Below are 21,162 nucleotides of genomic sequence, written 5' to 3' on the forward strand. Positions count from 1 at the left end.
GGGGGTGTGCGTGGAGAATCACACGTGACAGGCCCTGTGCGAGTGGGGTATGTGTATTCCGGGGGTGCGCATGGAGAATCACACGAGACAGGCCTTGTGCGAGCGGGGTACATGTATTTCGGGGGTGCGCATGTAGAATCACACGCGACAGACCTTGTGTTAGTGGGGTACGTGTATTTCGGGGGTGCGTTTGGAGAATCACACGCGACAGGCCCTGTGCGAGTGGGGTATGTGTATTTTGGGGGTGCATGTGGAGAATCACACGCGACAGGCCTTGTGCGAGTGGGGTATGTGTATTTCGGGGGTGCATATGGAGATTCACATGCGACAGGCCCTTTGCGAACGTGGTACGTGTATTTCGGGGGTGCGTGTGGAGAATCACACGCGACAGGCCCTGTGCGAGCAGTGTATGTGTATTTCGGGGGTGCGTGTGGAGAATCATACGTGACAGGCCCTGTGCCAGCGGGGTACGTGTATTTCGGGGTGTGCGTGGAGAATCAAACGTGATAGGCCCTGTGCGAGCAGGGTACGTGTATTTCGGGGGTGCACGTGGAGAATCACACACGACAGGTCTTGTGCGAGCGGGGTACGTGTATTTCGGGGGTGCGCGTGGAGAATCACACGCGACAGGCCCTGTGCGAGCGCTGTACATGTATTTCGGGGGTGCGTGTGGAGAATCACACACGACAGGCCTGTGCGAGCGGGGTACGTGTATTTCGGAGGTGCGCATGGAGAATCACAGGCGATAGGTCCTGTGTGAGCGGGGTACGTGTATTTCGTGGGGTGCGCATGGAGAATCAGACGCGACAGGCCTTGTGCGAGTGGGGTATGTATATTTTGGGGGTGCGCGTGGAGAATCACACGCGATAGGCCTGTGCGGGGTACATGTATTTCGGGGGTGCGCATGGAGAATCACACGCAATAGGCCTTGTGCAAGCGGGGTACGTGTATTCTGAGGGGTGCGCGGGGAGTTCCAAATGTGATTTTGCAGTGTGTGTCCTCCCAAGTGTGCCCTGTACCCCCTCCCCAGCTACTGCAGCCAGCCCACACCACAGGGGATTACCTTGCACCCCTGGTCATATGCCATAGGCAGCCCATCCACCCTGGCCATGCCCCCCAGCCAGCCCTCATGTCACCATGCACCAGTGAGCACCAAGTCATGTCCTCCTGTACCCCAATCCCAACCTGCATTGACGGGCACCTGCCAGCAGGCCCGACACATGTCCCCTACACCCCCACCCACCCAGCATTGAGGGGCACCTGCCAGCAGGCCCCGCCTCATGTCCCCCTGCACCCCCACCCACCCAGCATTGAGGGGCACCTGCAAGAAGGCCCCGACTCATGTCCCCCTGCACCCCCACCCACCCTGCATTGACGGGCACCTACCAGCAGGCCCTGACAAATGTCCCCCTGCACCCCCACCCACCCAGCATTGACGGGCACCTGCCAGGTGGCCCCGAATCATGTCCCCCTACACCCCCACCCACCCTGCATTGACGGGCAACTGCCAGCAGGCCCTAACACATGTCCCCCTGCATCCCCACCCACCCTGCATTGACGGGCACCTGCCAGTAGGCCCCGACTCATGTCCCCCTGCACCACCACCCACCCTGCATTGACGGGCACCTGCCAGCAGGCCCCGACACATATCCACCTGCACCCCCACCCACCCTGCATTGACGGGCACCTGCCAGCAGGCCCCGACACATGTCCCCCTGCACCCCCACCTACCCTGCATTGACGGGCATCTGCCAGCAGGCCCCGACGCATGTCCCCCTGCACCCCCACCTACCCTGCATTGACGGGCATCTGCCAGCAGGCCCCGACACATGTCCCCCTGCACCCCCACCCACCCTGCATTGACGGGCACCTGCCAGCAGGCCCTGACACATGTCCCCCTGCACCCCCACCCACCCTGCATTGACAGGCACCTGCCAGCAGGCCCTGACGCATGTCCCCCTGCACCCCCACCCACCCTGCATTGACGGGCACCTGCCAGCAGGCCCCGACGCATGTCCCCCTGCACCCCCACCCACCCTGCATTGACGGGCACCTGCCAGCAGGCCCCGACACATGTCCCCCTGCACCCCCACCTACCCTGCATTGACGGGCATCTGCCAGCAGGCCCCGACACATGTCCCCCTGCACCCCCACCCACCCTGCATTGACGGGCACCTGCCAGCAGGCCCTAACACATGTCCCCCTGCATCCCCACCCACCCTGCATTGACGGGCACCTGCCAGTAGGCCCCGACTCATGTCCCCCTGCACCACCACCCACCCTGCATTGACGGGCACCTGCCAGCAGGCCCCGACACATATCCACCTGCACCCCCACCCACCCTGCATTGACGGGCACCTGCCAGCAGGCCCCGACACATGTCCCCCTGCACCCCCACCTACCCTGCATTGACGGGCATCTGCCAGCAGGCCCCGACACATGTCCCCCTGCACCCCCACCCACCCTGCATTGACGGGCACCTGCCAGCAGGCCCTGACACATGTCCCCCTGCACCCCCACCCACCCTGCATTGACAGGCACCTGCCAGCAGGCCCTGACGCATGTCCCCCTGCACCCCCACCCACCCTGCATTGACGGGCACCTGCCAGCAGGCCCCAACGCATGTCCCCCTGCACCCCCACCCACCCTGCATTGAAGGGCACCTGCCAGCAGGCCCTGACACATGTCCCCACCCAACATGTCATAAAGATGCACATTCATAGGCCTCATGTCCACCAAAATCCCACTGCACGCCACGCCAGTCCTGAGACACAATCAAGTTTCCCATCCACCCCACACTGAAAGGCCTATTTCTTGTCACAAAAAAAAGTCAACTATGCACATCAACACATGTCCGTCACACACACTGTTTGCCAGTGATTGTGCAAACCCACATTGTGACATGCAGTAAACCAATGAGCGAATACCACACATGGAAGTAAGAAATCAAAATTTATTGTGCACAAAATTAAGCAAATGGAATCAAAGCATGAAAATAATATTAATCCAAAAAAAGAATGCATGTCCAAAAAATAAAAAATAAATAAAGAAGTCACAATCCAGTCATCCAAAATAAAGTCAGTGAAAACTCCTTGTCCACCAAAGCAAATACAAAGGAAAGCTAAATTTTAAAATCCATTGATCCAGGGTGAAGTAAAATAATATTTTTGCAGAAATCCACAGTCCAACTATGTACAGAGATTGAAACCAGGGTCCATGAGCCCAACAAATGAAATGAAACCTATTAAAAAAAAATGACCTAATTAAGAACTATATACAAAAACGTGGGGCATTGTCCAAGTGTCCCAAAAGAAAAAAAAAGAGAAAGGAAACCTAACACTAACTAACTATATACAATGGCGGCGGGCAAGTCCTACTGCTCACTCTGTGATGTTGTGGGCCAGGGCATCATCGAACTCCATGTCAATCTCCTGGAGGCGGGCCTCTGAGCGGGCCCCGAGGTCTCGCAGGGATGCATCCATGGCCTGTTCCAACTCCCTGCGAGTTGCCTCGAGGCATTCAGCCCGCCTCAACGCCCGACGCATAGAGAACTCTGCCCTGACCATGGTGAGCCGCGCCTCTTCCGCCCGCCGCCGCTCCGCATCTATACGCTGGCCCAACCGCAGCCACAGATGCTTGTGTTCTATGTCTCCCTCTACGCAGAGGAGGGGCCGCTGCCTGCCCCTCTGATGTTGCTGGCCCTGAGCCCTCATTGCTCCCACCTAGAGCCTGCTGCTGCTGCTGTCCATGTGCCCTGTCCGATGATGCCTGCACATCCTCCATCTGCTGGTCTCCAGTTGTTGGGGTGTCCACCCCTGCTGGACCGCCGACTCCCGACTGTGGCAGGGATGGGATCTCCACCAAGCTGGCTGTGTTGGTAAGGCCAGGTCCACAGGGGGCCCTGGTGGAATCTGGGCTGGAAGACGGCAGGGAGAACGACTGGCGCATAGTCTCCACAGAGGAGGAGCGGTCCGCCTGAGTGTGCGACACATGTAGGAACCCACCGACCATGGCCCCTCCCAACTGTGCCACGTTACCATGCAGCTCTTCGTGATGGCGTGCGTGGTCCCCCCCAGGAAGCACGCATGTCATCACGAATGACACGCTTGCGCAACGCGACACCAATCAGGATGGAGGCCATACGGTCATGGGACTCCTCGTCCGCAGGTAGTGGAGAGCCAGATGACGTGGGCCAGCCCCCTACCTGCGGACTGGCCTGGGACGGGGACATCCCTGCTGGTGCATGGTGGTGCAGTCACAGGGTCAGGGACACCAACATGCACAGGCCCCTCCGCAGCGACCTGTGCTGCCTCCTGACCCTGGCCCTGGACTGCACCACTTGCACCAGTGGTACTACCCCCACCTGGCCCCATGTGTGGCTCAGTAACGGGCTCCTACTCCTCTGTGGAGACCACCAACTTGGATGTCTCTGCATCGTCTTCCACCATTGCAATCACCTGTGGGGGCTCACCCGGCCCTTCCGCTAGAGCCGTAGTGGCAGACGCGGCACCAGTCCCCTCGCTCCCGGATGATGGCAATTCCTGGGAGGGTGGCTGGGCCTTGCGTCACCGCCCGGTGGAGGCATCCCCGCCGCTTAGCTCCATAGCGCCGTCTCCACCCTCTTCTTCACGCGACGCTGCGTAGAGGGAGACATAGAACACAAGCATCAGGGTACTATAAAATGGTCCCCTAGACAGGAAGCAATAACACATGAGTGGCACTGTCAAACGTCACTTCCATCCTGTCCCTCCACAACACATGGGTCAATGCAGGCAACACACATGCAGAAACAGGCACGGCGCATGCAATCAACATCAGCATCCATGTACAAGGGCCTCTATTGACATAAATGTTGCCTTAAAACTCACATGCATCATGGCTCACACTGATCCGATGCACACACATCACTGGAGGGTCATGCATCATGGCTCGTACACCACAGACACAGTAGATACAAGGGTGACTAGACTGCATAAGTGAATCTGCACATCGTCACGGACATGTGTCATGCATCCATGGCGTTTCAAAGTCACACACACACACTTCTCAGACACACAGACATGTACACCATACATGTACATGAGAGCAGCACCAATCTTTCACTCCCCCATCCATGTCCAAAAACAGGGACAGGCATGCATTCGTGTGTGCATTCTGCATGCTGCTCCCCATGTTGCATTGGAACACATGCACCATCCATGTGGTTCACGCATTACTGGTCTCACATGCATTACCATGATATCCCTGCACACACACATCCATACATGGCCTATGTTACACATACAGCCAAGTAGCTGACTACCAGCACACTGCAACATGCCCTGTTTCACACAGCAATGCATGGCCACTTACCGCTCGACTCCAGACGGGTCTTCCTCCGAAGGATCTGGGCGTGGAGCGCTGGCCTTATGCGTTCCAGGACCCTCATCTGGATGTTGGTCAGGCTGACCTGGCACCCCTCTGCATCCTCTGCCTACATGAGGCGCCGGGCCTTGTTGAGGGTCCTGGACCTGAAGTCCTCCCAGCACTTCCGGATGTGATTGATGTCGCGGGTTGCCACCCCCTCCGCGTTAATGGCAACCACTACGTCCTCCCAGATCCTCTCCCGTCCTTCCTTGTCGGCACCCGATGGTGTGAAGAGGGCATCATAATGCCCCAGAACTTGCTCCACCAGGACACCAACTTCCTTCTCACTGAAGCTGGTGGCCCTCTGCCTCTCTGGCTGGGGGTCATCAGTGGTCTCAGATGGTGTTTGCCCCGGCATGGCAACCGCCGAGGCAGGTGTGGTGGGCAACTGGGTCCTGGGGCTGGGCTCTGGAGCGATGGTATCCCAGTCGGGAGTCTTCTGTTCCAGCAGGGGTGGAGACAGCGACTGAACCCCTGCAGATGGCTGACGTGCAGGTACCAAATAGCAGGGCATGTGGGCAGCAGGCAGGCAGGCAGCAGCAAATGGCAGGTGGGAGCGTGCTCGGGGCTCTTGGGGGCAGGAAAATGGCCTTCTGGGCAGGAGCGTGGTCTTCTGTGTGTTGTCGCATGGCCTGCTTGATACGGAGTGATTTTTCACGTGAAAAAAGTGCACATCAGCGTGTAATTCGAGGAAAGGCCCTTAGCGCGTAAGCACGTCTGTGACGTAACGCGCATGTCTGTGACGTAACGCGCACAGGCGTTTCCCTCAACACAGGTGCATAGTGGATCAGCACATGAAAAAACCACACGTCTGTGTGTGAATGCGTGTAATTCGAGGAAAGGGCCTAAGCGCGTAAGTGACGTGACGCGCATGGGCGTTTCCCTCAGCACGGGTTAAAGGTGAGCGGGGCCAGCAGTTCGCTGTACGTGCCTTTCGTGGAGACCGACGTGTGTGTTGCTACTTCGTGTTGTTTCACGTGCCATCACAACTTCACAGCGGATCAAGGACGTATCTCTTCTTTTGGCGGGGGTATTGGCTGTGCGTGTTTTTCATCATCACGCTAGTCTGACGGTGAGTCGCACATGCTATTTTTCCCACTGCGGGTGCCCCTGTGTATCGCGTACCCGTTTTCGAGGTCATAGTTGCCTGCGTGTCCCACTGTACGCGTTTTTCGTGTTCCTGGGTGCCACTGCATACTGCGGGAGGTTAATTCCACGCACGTAGGCTGCAGGGGTTGCGTGCACGGTTTTACAGCAGTTTTGGGGTGCCTGAGCATTGTGTGACCGGTCACTTCATCACCGGGGTCACATACAGCCTTGCAGTTGCAGGGGTGCTGTTAACATCTTGCATTCCACCCCCTTCCCCCCAATTGCCCAGGACAATTGTTGTGTGCACCTCCCATTGGCACTTCTCCATCTGTGCTGGCACTACTCCATCTGTGCCATGATTGGTGTTAGGCAGGAACCTGAGCAGTTCCCTTTGGGAACACTGCAAACGATTTAGGACTACAGGTGTTAAAGGTAAACCCACTTGGTAGCAGTCTGTACCACCCAGATTTACCTGGTAGCTGTGGCTGAGCAGTCAGACTTCCCTCAAGAAGAGTTAGGCAGTATGCAAAGTATACACAATCGGCACCTAGACACAATAATACAAACAAACACTGACCAGAGCTTTGGTATCAAAGTATATAATTATTTATTTAAAAACACACTGTTTGAAACACTCCAGCACTCTTATTGTAAAACACTCTAATAACAGTTACTATTATAATATATACAACTCTTTTTCCTTATCAGATAAGTCTTAGTTAACACCACTTATTTTCATACAGAGGTGAGCGCTTAACTATAGATGGCACTCCAATAAGTTCATGAAGAAGGGAGGGGAAAAAGACAGAATATGGAAAGATACACCACTCTAAGGTTTAGGAACACTATTAGCAAGGCAGAAGAGCAAAAGTCACTTGTGAGCCAAAGTCCATAGGCTGGGCCCACTCTTAGAGAGAGCAGAGCACAAATGCGCCCAAGATCACACAGTTACACTAGGCTTAGAAAGTCTTGCAGAGAGTTCGAAAAGAGTTTAGAGAGGCTCGGAAAAGTTTAGCCAGGGTGTCCCAGGCTAACCCAGGTTCGAAAGCCGGGGGCTAAATCTACACCGTACAGTCGGCGGCAAGGAACGCCAGGCGGGACCCGGTACCTTAAGTGGGAAGGATCCTCCAGTGGTGGCAGTTGTTCCTGGCAGCGGGTGCAAGTCTCGTCATCATCCAGGGGAAGAGAAGATCTCGACTTGGAGGAAAGATGAAGGTCGTTGCACTGCCAGGGAAGAAAGCAGCCGCAGAGTTTTCCGGTTAAAGGTATTACCCTTTATTTCGCGTTTGTGGTAAAACGTGGTATTCCGGTTGGCGGGGTGCTTAGCACAGGCAAGGCGGCCACGAGATGCGTCGGGAAGGCGAAAAGACAGTGAAACTGGTTATCCCCACCAGTCAAAGGAATAAGACTCTCCGGCGGGAGATCTCCTTTGTCGTTGGGAAAAGTGGTGAGACGGTCCAGCAGGGCTCCACCGGTGGTGTCATCATGGCAGGTCGGCTCAGCTTCTCCCTTGTCGGATTCTTAGGTCCTGTGGCGACTTCTGAAGTTCACCACTTGGGCCAATCAGGACGGAGTGCGACTTGAGTTGCCTAGGCAACTCAGTCCAGGGTGCCTAAATCCCCCTCCACCCCTCCTAAGTACCCCAGACAGAGTGGCACCACTTTGGAGGGCTTCTGTGGAGAAGCCCGCCAAAAAGTGGAACAAAGGGCTCGACTTGGGTTGGAGTCACAGAAGAGAACACAAATGCCATTTTAGAACCGAGTTTTGGCAAAAAATACCAACCGGAGAATTAATAATAATTAAATAAACTGGCGGTATGTTCGAGGCTATCGTAATTAAATAAATAAAGATAGTAGCCTCGAACAATGGGAAAATCCCATAGAGAAATATTTGTGGTTGAATATAAAAAGTAGTATCGACTGCCACCAGCCAAAACTCGATCAGGGGGGACGGAGACGTGCCGCCTCGACTAACAGACCCCGGGGCAATCGAATTGCCCCAGCCAGTACGTCCACAATATGATGGTTTGTACTGGTTCTGTTCAGAATTCAAGACTAGTAAAGTCAATGGTGACTTTACATGCCCTGGGAGACAGTAGTCAGTCCCAGGGTATGGAGTCTATACTGGGGGGTCACTATGACACCCCTGTGTTACTGCACTGATAACACACATCACAAAAACACATGAAGCCCTATGGAGTAAAAGACCCCATAGCCCATTAAACACATCTAGAGTCTAAGAAACACACTCAAATCATGCCCAAGAGTGAGGGTAAAAGAGTCTCACTCTTGGCAGGAGAAAAAAATAAACCCCAAAAATCCAGCAAAGCTGCTGGGGGACTCACTAGGTTAGGAAATTCAGCCTAAACAGAGAATTCTCCCTAACAGTTGGGACGCCAGTAGAGGTGAGGGGCGCCTCAGCTGGGCGTACTCCTTGTGGCGGGTGTGGTCAGGGACGTGGCCGGGGTGACCAGGGAGTAGGGGGACTCCAGAATGTACAGGGTGGCCGCAGAGGGGGAAGAGGCAGGGGTGCGCCACCTGGGCACAATGTTGTGCCATGTGTTGGTGCAGTCATGCCACCACCCCGTGTGGTTCCAGGTGATGCATCTTCTGCATCTGGCACTGGCACCCATGTCACCCGGCAGTCCGTTTCATCGACTGCCACGGGCCCAAGGGTAGTGGTAGCTGCAGGTGCAGCTGTGTACACCACCACCCAGGCTCAGGGTCTGCCAGCGCAGGCTGCGTTGGCACTTGAAGAGTCCATCGAAGATTTCCAACAGGGCAGGAGAAAAAGCGTAGGGGCACGCAGGGTTGCCCTGACTGAGACACATGTCCCTGGGGCAGTAATGTCACCTGCTGCCCCGACCAGCCGGGTGTTGGCAAGTGCAGAGGCAGATGTAGCCAACAACACCCCAGTTGTGAGTATACCAACCAGGACAGTCACAGTCAATGACCCTGCCACAGTGAATGTTGCTGGGCAGGGTCCATTCGAGGGCACCCAGCTGCCACTCACACAAGTCAGGCCTTCGGTCGTCCTTCCACCTGCCACTCCCTTGGCTCAATCCACTGGTGCCACTGGCCATAGTGATCAGGGCAGCATTTGCCTGCCCGGGTCTGCCCCAACATCCAAGAGGAGGAAGGTTGCACCTGCAGCACAGGCTGGGACCCCACACACAGCCACAACCTCCTGCACGTCGAGGAAGAAGCCTTTCTGTACACAGGAACTGGACTTCCTCATGGACTACGTGCGGGACCACAACCGTGACATGCTAGTGGGGCCTAATTGTCAAACTACGGCTGCCCATCGTGATACCCACTGGAAGCAAGTTGCGGAACATGTGAGTGCATTCGGCCATGAGGTGCGCACGGAGTAAGAGTACAAAAAGCGTTGGCATGACCTCAAACGCAGCGCTAAGGCAAAGCGTGCCTTAAATTACAACATGACTCTGGTGACTGGCAGTGGGCCGGCACCTGAGGAGGAAGACCTCACTCCGCACGAGTCACTCATTGCGGAGTTCATACCACCTGAATCGGTCGAAGGAGTGGGAGAGATGCCAGACTTTGATGCCCAGTCTAGTGAGTGTTGCTGCGTGTTTGCTGAGGCCATGTGTGTTTTACCTGTGTGATGTGTTGTGCATGACTGCCACTACATGTCATGTGTACATGGCTCAGATGTGCAAGTAATGCAATGCTTCACTGATGCATGGTTGCTCTGCAGGATGGTGGACATGTTGATCAGACAGGGACTGTCCTCATCACCACACTTGCAGCCTACTCACATGCTGGTCACCTGGATGCCCCTCCGGTCCATGTTCCAGCTCAATGGGGCTTCTGCATGTAGCCTGGGGTGTCCTTCCTCTCAGCACTGGGACTATGTCATTGCATGACTGACACATGAATGTGTCCTCTGCCTGCATGCGGGTACTCCATGTAGGCATGCTCCCTTGCCCCTCCACCCTCCCTGCACCCCAATATCACCTTTGCACTGGTCTGCATAATTTTGCCGTAGTGAAATGGCCTGTTCATGCGTCCTGTGTACATGCTAACTTCGACCAGCCAACCTGCCAGACATGTGCAGTGGGGTAGATCCTTTGTACTTGATGCAGGGTGTCTCACTTGGACTGTGCAGATGTCAGATGCTCCGCAGGGACACGAGTGCCCATTCATGCTCCATGTGCATTCCAGGGTGACCCACATTGCATGGCATTTCATCAGCCTTCCCATGGCCACTGTGGCTCAGTCCTTCGTCCCACACATGTTTAAGGTGTGACAGTCTGTGTGGGTCACATGCCTCAGCCTGTTTCAGGCCCACTGACTCTGTCCAACTGGTGTAGTGCCTTCTGCACACGTGGGTGTACTCCTGAGGGTTCATCATGTGTCCTGCTTACTGTCCCATCATCATTTGCTGTGTTGTCACTTCACTCAGAGGATGCAATTGATGCAAGTCAACACTGTCTGCCAATGCACAGGTCTCTGGTCATCCTTTTGATACCATGCAAGGCATCCCTGCATTTCCACTTCGGCTGAGGGGTGGTTTGCTTGTAGCCATGCAACCCATTGCATGCACATTTCACATGATGCCTGAACTTGACCTTGCACTGCCTTCACATTTTCTAATACACAACACGAAGTACTTGTACATGTAGATGGTGAGTAAGTTACAAATGTCCAGCACTGCATCGTCCCACTTCTGAGCGGTATAACACCCTTCTACATGCCTAATCACAGAAGCAATGTCAAGTTCACCCGGCATGCATGGCAGGTTCTCTTTTGTGTGTGACATGTTTGCTTCATGTGTTGGCTGTCTGTGTGATGTCCATGTGTGTGTGTGTTGTCTGCTTCTAACATGTGTAGTGATCTGTTTTTCTCTCTAATTTTCAGATGATGACGCAATGGAGTCAGAGGATGGTGTTGTAATGCCAGGCACAGGGTTGTTATCACTACAGCAACCCGGCATACGTGGGGGTCGTGGGGTGGTAGGCCTCGAGAATCCACATGTGCTACAAACCATCTTGTCTTTGGCTGGCAATGAGTCCAGCCCAGATGACCACTCTGACATCCATGTCGAGTTGGATGTGCATCAGGTCCATACGTCAGGGGTGAGTGATTCTGATGTGGACACTCCTCTGTCCGCGACTCCTGCACTGAGGGGTCAGACAGTGGTGGGACTCCGCCTGTGGTGGATCGGGATGCAGGATCACCTTCCACACCAGTCGCTGATGGTCCTGGGCCATCACATCAACAGGGGCATGTAGTCGTGCAGCTGCGGGCGGTGCCAACACAACGAGGACGGCTGGTCCTTGGGTCCCGCAGGTGTCAAGATCAGCAACGCGGTGGCCACGCGCCACCGAGGTATACTGAGTGGGAGCAAGACATGACTGCCAATTCAGAATGCCAGGGGCCAGCAATGGTAAACATCGCTGTGAGCATGGCTCGTGTGGCCCAATCCATGCTCCCAGGTGCTTCTCCAGCAACGGGCGGCACAGTACACGGCCCGCTCGCTCAGGCTGGGCATGGTGGCCTCAGACAGGGCACACCACGCTAAATTTTGTCTTTGCGTCAACCAATTGCTGCTCACGCAGAGGCACACATGGAGGCCCTGAGGGCTGAGTATGAGTCCCTCAGATCCACTCTGGGTGTCCTCTTGATGTCCCAGAGGGCGCGGTCAGAGGAGAGGTTTGCGCAGCTTGAGCGTACCATCTCGGCTGAGCTACATGCTTGCTGGGAGGTCCAGCCAGGCCTTGCAGGAAGAACTCTGTGTTACACGTGTTACCTTGCAAGAGGAAGCACGCGTACCACGGGAGGTTCTGCATGCAGACCTACGTGTCATAGTCGCACAGAACCAGGCTCACCCGTCCGGCAGACTTGCTGCCGACGAGGGGCAAGCTGCGGCTAGGCATGGTCAGGCTCCTGTGCCACGTCCTCCTTTTCAGGAAGAGCCAGACTCGGACGACGAGGTATCTCCCACACAGTTCGGGCTGTGCAGGCGTTGAGCCCATGGAGGTTTTTTTTTTCCTCAACATCATCGCATGTGGGTGTTGATCAGCACCCTGTACCTCCCCCTCCTGATAGCCCCCCCCCCCGGGTCATATGTGGCCATTTTTGATTTTTCTTTTTAGTTCAGTTAGTTAACTTTTGATTAGATAGTTTAATTAGGTAATGTAGGTTTTTTGTATAGTTAGTGTAATTAGTTAATATACTTTAACATTGCTTGGCTATTGTGCTTTCATGTGAAGGTGTGGTGCTTTGTGGCTTTTGAAAGCATCCACTGTCTGTTCCAGCTGGTTCCTTCAAGCTTGTCTCGTGTATGTGTTTGCAGCTTGGGGTTCTGACTCACATAAGCCACTCCTGCTTCCCTTATCCATGGGCTCGCAAGGATGGTTCGGTGTAACAGCCTATTTCACAAGGGCTTTGGACTGTCATATCTGTGGCGTGTCTGCTGCTGTACTACTTGTGCTAACACCCCTAGTGGGGATTATAGGGGTCTTATCGACCGCATTTCTTCTTTTGAGAGATGTGTGGTTTCATGATTCATGTGTACATTAATTGATCTACATTGTGTAGTATGTTTGTTATCTTTACTGTACATGTGCTTGATGCAATTCATGCTGTAGACAGTGGCTACCATACTTTGCCTATCAAAGTCACACCGATGGTGTGAATTCTGATGTACGTCTTTGACATGGTCCAGTCATGACCTGCCTGAAGAGACACACACAGGGGAATTTCCAGCATTTATCATGTGTTTTGTACCCTTTCTGCAGGGGAATGAGCCTCCAGACCACCTTTGCCAGCAGACATGGGCCATTGGACAGCTGGCAGCTGGACACGTTTGGTGGTGCAGACATGCGCATGTGTGCGCAAGCGGAGCCACAGGGATTGCGCTCATACATCCAATTGAAGCAGACGTGTTTCCAGGAACTCCAGGCAAGGTGAGCAGCACAAGGGGGCCACACCGCAGCCAACCTTCCACCAGGCCAGTTGCACATGCATGCTAAGTAGCGCCACTGACGGTCAGCTTGGACAGGTATTGGTGTTGAAGCGCACAGTACAGCTAAGATACGTTGGTGGACTAATGGCTCATTCATGACAAAGTTGTCATAGGCACACGCAGGGACAGTTGCACATATACTCCGGTCCACCATGGTCCATTGAGGCAGATGTATTAGCCCCGTAGCGTACCAAGCCAGGGAAAGTAGCAGTGCACAGGGACACACAGTGAGGGGCAGACTTGTGTGCAGTGCATGTAATTTGCTGTTACACTTTGGGCTTCCCGGCATAATACAGCACGTCTGCAGGCTCCATTGTGGAGCAGATACAGGTTGCCATGGCACCTGTACAAACTACAGCAGAGTTCGTGTCAGCTGACACATTCTGTATGTGGGAGACGTATGGCAAGACACGCCCCCGCAGCAGCTTTAAATTCACCATCTTTCAAGAGGTTCGCCGCTGCTAATTAGCGTTGCTAACTACTGCGGTTTCGTCCGTCTTTTTTCCCTTCGTGAGAACCCCTCACAAACCTCTGATTTGACTTCCTGGTTCTGACCCTCGCTTGGCTCCCGGATTGCTTCGTCTCCTCCCTTTCTGGCACTTCCATTGCTCGTAACGGCTCTGACCTGGACTGCTTCAGTTTTCTCTCTGGAATTGTTTCCCCTGCTTCCTGGTACCCTTGCAGTACCTCAACTCCAGTCTGCTGACAGCTGACGCGGGACTCATTCCACTGCGCGAGCTCCTCCTCGTAGGTTACCCGCGAACAACTGGGACTCCTCAGCTGCTCCGCGTTCCATTTGGATAAAGGTGTTCTCAGGTAACACGTAGTAGTCATTCTATTTAGGGTGAGCCCTGCCTACGCTCCCCTGTCACTCCATCTTCTGTCTGAACAGATTGGGTATTTCCTTGGCTGAACTTTGGGACTCTGATTACGATTCCATAATTGGTGACTCTCCATCCAGTCCATATTAACGCTTTGCTGACTCTGCACCAACCCGTCACTAGTGCGACCCTCGTGCCGCCCGAGTTTACTTCCCTATACTAACCTTCCTGTTTGTTGTTTTCACCTGTCGTTGTTTCCATTCCTGGACCATATCAATCCTAGAATTTACCCACAGTTCAGGTATGTTGTTCTGCGTTCAATACTTTAGGTAACCTCCTTTAGATTGTGTTTACACACTAAGGTTATTTCTTTAATTTTGTAGATCATGCCGGGGAAGATCCACTCCAATACTTACTTATGTATAACCAGTATATTATTGTTGTATTGATTGGTTGGTTGTTTTCTCTGCATCCTATAACATCTCTTGTATTTCTTTACAGCATTGGTATTGGCGGTGCGTGTTCTCCCCGCTCTTTTATTCAATTGACACCTCTGTCTGTTCCAATCGAAATAGCAGAGAGGTACATTGTAGAAAAGAGCCCCTCTTTGAGGAAGCCTGAGTTTGTTCTCAGTGGAGCTGGGACGGAAGGCTGAGTATCGATTCCTGTACACCCATCATCTCCAAGGGCAGTCATCCACGTCATTGACCTACCACGGAGTGGTGAGTAACAGAATTAGCAGCCTTAAACAATGTCCACTGAGGCCAGTGATGCTTTGAATCAGATTGTTCAAATGGTCACGGATCTACGAACCGACTTGACCAATGCACAGGAGGCACTGCGCCAACGTATGGATGCCATTCAGGCCTTGGTTACTACTCCAGCCCCACAGATGGCAGGAGCTGGTGCTATGGCTTCGGGATCCAGGTTCCCGTCCCCTCAGCAGGAATCAAACCCTATTATGCTTACAACCCAGTTCCCTCTAGCCCCTCCTGAACGCTTCTTGGGTGATCCCAAACAGTACAGGACCTTCATTAATCAATGCAAATTGCATTTTCTGTGCCGTCCCACTTCGTTCCCTACCTCTATGACTAAGGCAGCTTTTGTCTTTTCGCATTTGGGAGGCAACACGGCCGCCTGGGCTAATCCATTGTTAGAATCAAACAGCCATGTTCTCTAAAATTGTGATGTCCTTCTTGCTATGATGAGTAAGGTGTTTAATACACGTTATACGACTCACGCCACAGACTTGGAGCTCTTAAAACATTGGCAAGGGAACAACTCTCTATTGGTTTATTTAGCCCATTTTGACCAGCTGGCAGCTGAAACAGATTGGCCTAAAGAGAAGAAGACTGCAGTCTTCTATCAAGGCCTCTCAGACGAGCTAATCCTCTCCACTGTTCTGGTAGTCCCCACGGTTTTTGGTGAACTGCTTGATTTAGTCCTTCAGATTGATGCTCGTAAGTCTGAAAGGTGTGGAGAGAAGAAATCTGCCGTATTCGCCTCGGCCCCTGCGGATACGTTGCCCTCGACGCTTCCTGCACCAGAACCTATGCAGATTGGTGCAGTTAGGGGTTCACTCACCCCGCTCAACGGGAATACCGTAGATCACACAATCTCTGTATGTGTTGTGGGGCGTCAGACCATTTACTGCCTGAATGTTCTAAAAAACCAAAAAGAAAGGTGGGAAATGCCAAATCCCGACAGTAGATAGAGTCCCTACGTCGGGAACATCATCCATGGACTCTGCGGTACAGAACCCGATCCAGTTGTTCCGCCTTCCTGTAAAATTTTCTTGGAGTCATGGTGCTTCATTCCAGACAATGGCAGTGATTGATTCGGGAGCAACGGCAATTATGTTGACCAGTGTTTCGCCTCTCAGTCTGGGATACCACTGATTCACAAAACTATACCTGAAACAGTGAATGCAGTGGATGGCTCGATCCTGGTCTCCGGGTTGGTAGCCCATCAGACAGTCCCATTACACATGAGTACCGTCGAAGGTCATACTGAGGAGATTTCATTCGATATCATCAAAGTGCCAGCCTTCGGAGTTATCCTGGGTATTCCTTGGCTGCAGTTCCATAATCCTGCCATCGATTGGTCGACCTCTCAGATCCAGTTCCCTTCCAATGTCTGTAATACCCAATGCGCTACATTGCTTGGAATTAGCAAGGTTAGCCCTGTCAGGGCACTGGTGTCCCCTACCTTGCACATAGGAGCTGTTTCAAACAACGCTGTGCCCATGGTGCCTTCCCAATATGCAGTCTATGCGGATGTATTCGACAAAGGGATGGCAGAGACGCTACCCCCTCATCGGGTCTATGATTGTCCGGTAGACATAATACCCGGGGTAAAAATATCAGCTGGAAGGGTGTATTTTCTCACTCTTGAAGAAGAAGCAGTACTCAAGGAGTACAAAGACAAGGCTTTGGCCATGGGATTCATTCGCCCCTCCAAATCACCTTTTGCATCCCTGCTTTTCTTCGTCCCGAAGAAGGAAGGAGACCTACGTCCCTGTATTGACTACTGTGCCGTAAATGCAGCGACCATAAAAAATCAGTACCCCCTCCCACTGATCTCTGTTCTTCTTGATCAGTTGGGATCCTAAAAGGTGTTTACCAAACTCGATCTCAGAGGGGCATACAATTTGGTCCGTATGAGAAGAGGGGATGAATGGAAGACCGCTTTTAAGACACGTTACGGTCTATACAAATACATGGTGATGCCTTTTGGGCTCTGTAATGCCCCAGCCACTTTTCAGGCGTTTATGAACGATATATTCCACGACATCCTTGACAATTTCGTTGTGGTCAATCTGGACGACATACTGATCTATTCACAAGACCAGACGGACCACGAACGACATGTCAAAACAGTGCTCCAGCATCTGAGGGATCACAAACTGTTTGTAAATGCCGAAAAAATGCATATTTCACGCCTCAGAGGTGGAATTCATGGGATATGACCTTACTAGCAGTGGGGTTCATATGAGCCAATCAAAAATTAGTGCAATCCTGGAATGGCCTGTGCCCACTTCTGTCAAAACTCTACAGTCATTTCTGGGATTTGCAAATTTCTATAGGCATTTTATCAGCTGCTTTTCTGAGTTCGCTGCACCACTTACCTCCCTGACCAGTGCCAAGGTGCCATATGTATGGTCTTCTGAGGCCCAGAAGGCATTCGATCTGTTAAAAGCAGCCTTCACTTCTGCCCCTGTCCTCAAACATCCTGATCCTGATCTTCCTTTTTTTGTGGAGGCCGATGCCTCGGGCTATGCTCTTGGTGCCGTGTTGTCTCAATCTTGCCCCCACTCGGGCGACATTCATCCCGGTGTCTATTTTTCTTGTAAGTTGACACCTTACGAAAGGAACTATTCCATCACGGAATGCGAACTACTGGCCATCAGAGACGCTTTCCTGGAATGGAGACATCACCTCCTGGGGGCAAAACAACTTGTAACTGTTTACTCGGATCACCGTAGTCTGTTGGCCTTCAAATCCATGAAGTGTCTTACGGCCAGACAGGTGTGGTGGCATTTATTTTTTTCTCAGTACCATTTTGTTATCACATATCATCCTGCCAAGGCCCAAGTTTCGGCTGATGCTCTTTCCAGCTTCCATGCGGGCATTCATTCCCAACTGGCCGAGGTACTCCCTCTCCTACCGAACAAAGTAGTTTGCAGGTGTTCGGTTCAGCTGTCTTTGCGCTCGATCATCCTTGATTGGGTCTCAACCCATCCGACGGAAATCATTGACTACAACCTAGAGCTGGTTCAGGGTATGCCTTTCATTCAAGGGCGTGTCTTTATTCCATCAGGTAGCGCATGGTCCTTGGCTCACCAGTGGTCCCACAATTCTTTGGTTGCTGCACAGCCAGGAAGTCAAAAAACCCTTGAGGCATTACGGTGTTGGGCCTGGTGGCCTTCCATGACACGCGATGTGAAGTATTACATTCAGACCTGTGCCATATGAACCCAATGTAAGACCTCCAGAACCAAACCAGTGGGCTTATTTCAGCCTTTGCCTGTCCCGTATAAACCTAGGCAAATGGTGTCAATGGATTTCATAGTGGAGCTACCTGACGTCCAGGGTCACAACACCATTTGGGTGATTGTGGAGTATTTCACGAAATACGCGCTGTTCGTACCGTGTTCCGGATTGCCCTCGGCTCCTGAACTGGCTAGACTGTTCATGATGAACGTATTTCATTTCTATGGGTTGCCGTCGATCATTGTTTCTGATCGTGGTACACAATTTACCTCACTCTTTTGGAAGGCTCTTACGACTTCTTTGGGCATCGAGGAGAGGTACTCCTCAGCTTACCATCCTCAGACAGATGTAACGCTCACCTGATTCTCGCAGAGGCGCCGGTCTTGACTGGGCGACTACCGTATCTTCAAAGGTGATGTGTAGCACCCGGTTGGCTCTTTGGGCTGGACCTCTGTGCACTGTATGCCTGACGTGTAGAGTAAGATGTCTGCAGATAGAAAATATGGGGTTAATGAACTGGGGTTATTGGGGTGTCCCTATCTCTTTCCTCTTCTCCTCTCCTGTAGACCCCCAAAGGTTAACGCTCTCACCTTAGGTAAGTGAATGCCGAGCTCTCCATCTGCCTCAGGGCAGGGTGCTGTAACCAGTTTCTTCACTGGATAGGTAGCGCAGGCCTCTTGACTTCAGAGGACTGCTGTCCGTCGTTTACTGCACGAACGGTAAGTTTCGAGTCATTCAAATGTCTTTAAAGTCTTTAGTAATGATGTCTCTTGTTTTGCAGGGTTCCGGCGATGGCGGATGACGGGCTGAAGTGAGTTGAAGATGGAGCCCGTGTGATGAATAGAAGCGCCTGGAAGCACGTAAGTAAGCGCTTGTTGCCTGCTTCACTATGCGCTCTAACTGTCTTTTTATTTTGCAGGTACGAGTTCGGAGCGGCTGCAGGGTGCCGGAATACCCACTGGATTAGATGTGGAAAGGAGTAATGGCACGTGAGTATTAAAGTTCCCCAATGTCTTTAAACGCACCTTGTTTTGTCTTTCAGATGCGGGATGCAGCGCCGAAGGCCTCCGGAGCGTGCGAAGAGTTGGTAAACTTTTGTCTTTCAGATGCCGGAATGCTAACCTGTTCTTTCTTGTCTTTATAGGTGTTGCTGAAGACTGGATTCAGGATGGTAAGCCTTTGCCTTTCAGATGCCGGAATGCTAACCTGTTCTTTCTTGTCTTTATAGGTGTTGCTGAAGACTGGATTCAAGATGGTAAGCCTTTTTCCTTAGGCCCAGGACCGGATGCAGAAGACACGATGAGCGTTCTGCTGCAGAGGTTGCAGAATAACGCAAAGCAAGATTCATCCACCGGGTGTGGTTTAAATAGCCTCCTGTAGTGCTTAGGTGTCTCCTTCCACAGCCACGCCGAAGTAAGAAAAGAGTTCCTGGTAAGAAAAGAGTTCCTGCCTTCCAGAAGAGTTCCAGTGTTCTGAATCTAGGGAGTGGCTCCAGCCCCACCCAACAGGAAAAGTAGTTCCAAACAGAAGAGGATCAGAGGCTCAACTGGCAGGCAAGTAAGCAGCATGGTCTGCTGAAGGTAAGTCCACCCAAGCATTATGAGCCCGGCGCTTCCAGCGCTGGGACTGGGCATATTTATGAGCCTGGTGCCACTGGCGCCAGGACTGGGTCCAAAAGGTCCCAATTGGGACTGGTTGGCACTCGGAACCTGGGTTATGGATCTGCTTCCAAGGGAGTTGGGAAAACCCTGACCTTTTGGAAGCAGAGATCATGACAGTACCCCCCCTCAAGGCCCCTCCCAAACCGGGCTTCTCCAGGGGTTTTGGCTTGTCAGGAAATGTTCGGTGAAATCTTTTGATTAGGCGAGGAGCGTGGACATATTCAGCAGGTTCCCAGGATCTCTCTTGGGGGCCGTAGCCTTTCCAGTCAATTAGGTAGAATAGTTTAGATTTGGAGATCTTGGAGTCCAGAATGCTTTTGACTTCAAACTCGAGTTCTCCATCCACTATGATAGGTTTTGGAGATTTGGTTAGTCGGGTTTGAGGTTGCACGGGTTTTAATAGAGAGACGTGGAAGACCGGATGTATCTTCATGTGCGGGGGCAAGTCCAACTTGACCGCTACTGGGTTTACTATGGTAGTGATGGAATAGGGACCAAGGTATCTTGGGTTGAATGTGCGTGGCCCTTTTAGAGATAGATATTTGGTGGATAACCAGACTTGATCCCCTACTTGATAGTGAGGGGCTTCCTTCCGATGTTGATCTGCTCCTTTCTTGTATTGTTCTTTAGCCCTTTGAAGGTGAGAAACAGCTTCCTTAAAGGCTTGGGTGATTGTAGAATGCAGGTAGTCTACTGCTGGTGTTTCAAGATCTTGGAGGGGATCCAACTCCGAGGTTCGAGGGTGACTGCCTTACAAAAGAAAAAACGGGGTTTTCCCAGTTCCCGAATGGACAGAGTTATTGTAGGCATACTCGGCAATCCAAAGGATATCTTTCCAAGTTTTTTCAGTTTGTTGCAGCATGCAGCGTAAATACTGTTCCAGAGTTTGATTGGTCCTCTCGGTTTGTCCGTCGGTCTGAGGGTGGTGACTGGTCGATAGTCTCACATCAATTTGAGCCGACCGACAGCAACTTCGCCAAAAATGAGAAATAAATTGACTACCTCGATCCGAAATTAGAACCGAAGGAAAACCGTGCAGTCGGACGATGTTTTCGAGAAATTCTCGGGCCAGAGTTGCTGCTGTTGGCAAGCCTTTGAGCGGAATGAAATGCGCCATCTTGGAGAATAAGTCCACGATTACTAGAATCGTATTGTATCCGGAGCATGGAGGTAGATCGGTGATGAAGTCCATAGAAAGCGTAT

Source organism: Ambystoma mexicanum, chromosome 6p (genome assembly GCF_040938575.1).
Source record: "Ambystoma mexicanum isolate Mex_15411 chromosome 6p, UKY_AmexF1_1, whole genome shotgun sequence".
Taxonomy (NCBI): domain Eukaryota; kingdom Metazoa; phylum Chordata; class Amphibia; order Caudata; family Ambystomatidae; genus Ambystoma; species Ambystoma mexicanum.